Source organism: Mastomys coucha, unplaced genomic scaffold (assembly GCF_008632895.1).
Source record: "Mastomys coucha isolate ucsf_1 unplaced genomic scaffold, UCSF_Mcou_1 pScaffold21, whole genome shotgun sequence".
Lineage (NCBI taxonomy): Eukaryota > Metazoa > Chordata > Mammalia > Rodentia > Muridae > Mastomys > Mastomys coucha.
The window spans coordinates 108,540,310-108,541,896 of NW_022196904.1; the positions used below are offsets into that span (position 1 = coordinate 108,540,310).

Genomic DNA, 1,587 nt, shown 5'->3' on the forward strand with positions numbered 1-1,587 from the left:
AAAAAAAAAAAAAAAAGGAAAAAAAGAAAATGATCTTTTGGAACACCAAAGAGAGTGGGGATTGCACTCACAGCTGGAAGACAGAACCAACAGATTGACCAGATCTAGGCATAAAGGAGGTGGAAACCTGAGATTTCATGCAGAGAAACAATAACAGTCATCTGTTGGTAAAGGCCCAAGATACAGTGGCATGATTTATAGCTAGAATGCCTAGCACTATCTGGATCTACTTTTAAAAACCTATTAGACATCCAAGTGGAGGTATCGAATAGGTGAGCACCGGAGAAAGAGATCCAACCAAGAGACACGCTTGTAGGGCCATTGACAAGAGGCCTGGATCCAGTGACTCTGGATGAGTGTCACAAACAGAGCCGGAAAAGAAACCCTTGGTAGAAAGTCAAATGAATGAAAAGATTAAAGGTAATGAGACAGTGCATAAAGACTCTGAAGTTCCATTCTCTTCCCCTGGTTGGCACAAAAGCTTGTTGTCGACCATGGGAATAAACCTCACATTAATCCCTTGGGCTATGAAGCAGTTCAATTGACACCCCACCACAGGCTCGAAGACTGTGCTGCATATAAACATGACTAGGCGGAGTAATATCAGCCTTAAGTTATGCACCATTAATGATTAGCTGAGCCCTTGAAGGCTGCTCAGATTTGATTAGGGAACTGTCAGCTTCAGTGCTGTCTCCTCCACTGGTGCTTCAGGAATTCTAGAACAACTTCCCAAGAGAGAAGTAGACCAAGCTACTGCCAAAGAGAGTTCCAGAAGAGGACCAGCAGGTGAGTGTTTATGAAAGAGGCAAAAAGGTGAGGCTGTGCATCATAATGACACTCACCAGTCATGAGGAGTAACAGATAGCAAGGACAGGCAAAATTCCCCAAAGGAAAATAGTTCAAAACTCCTAGGAGCCACAGAGGGAGTGTCAAAAGGTCTTAATGAGGGGACACCGTTGCATAGAGGAGAGGGAGCCTTCAGCCAACCAAAAGTAGAGGACAGGAGAGCTGGATAGGAGTGTACACAGAAGAAGCAGAGAGTTAGGTAGTGGTGAAGATGTAGATGCTTATTTGAAGAGGAGAGGCTAGAAGATAACAAAGAGTCAGTCACTGAAAGGGAGAGAGAACATCAGCCATGAAAACACTAGCTATTGCTGCCCAGAGTCTGGGAAGGAAATTCTTGCCTCTTCTTTGAGAAATCAAGAGAAAATTTGTAATTGCCACAGACAAGCATTCTAATGGCTTCTGCCTGAACCAAGGGGGCTGGGAATCCAGCCAACAGGATAGATTGATGGCTCGATTCCCTGACTCAAAGGTCATTAGGCTTAAAATACTGCAGTCTCATCCAAGAGCATGTGACAGAATTCAAAGACCAATGTTTATAGCCTTGGAACATCTTTCCCTGGAGCCAGTGAAGATGAAAAAAATTATAATAGCTAGAATTCTGTAAATGATTGCTTATGTTAGACCCTGCACTGTACATGGATAGTGTTTCAGATATGTCAATCAAAACTGTCTCTAAGCCGGGCGGTGGTGGCGCACGCCTTTAATCCCAGCACATGGGAGGCAGAGGCAGGCGGATTTCTG

At 44.2% G+C, this 1,587-nt stretch overlaps 1 protein-coding gene across 2 annotated transcripts in view; it reads left to right on the forward strand.

Annotated features, from left to right (window-relative positions):
* The window catches only part of LOC116100882 (acyl-coenzyme A synthetase ACSM2, mitochondrial), a 44,975-nt gene that overhangs the window by 4,443 nt on the left and 38,945 nt on the right, over positions 1–1,587 (forward strand). The window contains exon 1 of one of the 2 annotated variants that reach the window (XM_031384597.1): positions 687–786. The exons of the other annotated variant lie outside the window; for it this stretch is intronic. The gene's annotated coding sequence lies outside the window, so the exon portion shown is untranslated. Of the gene's footprint in view, positions 1–686; positions 787–1,587 lie in introns of those variants that run through there. 2 annotated transcript variants of the gene reach the window in all.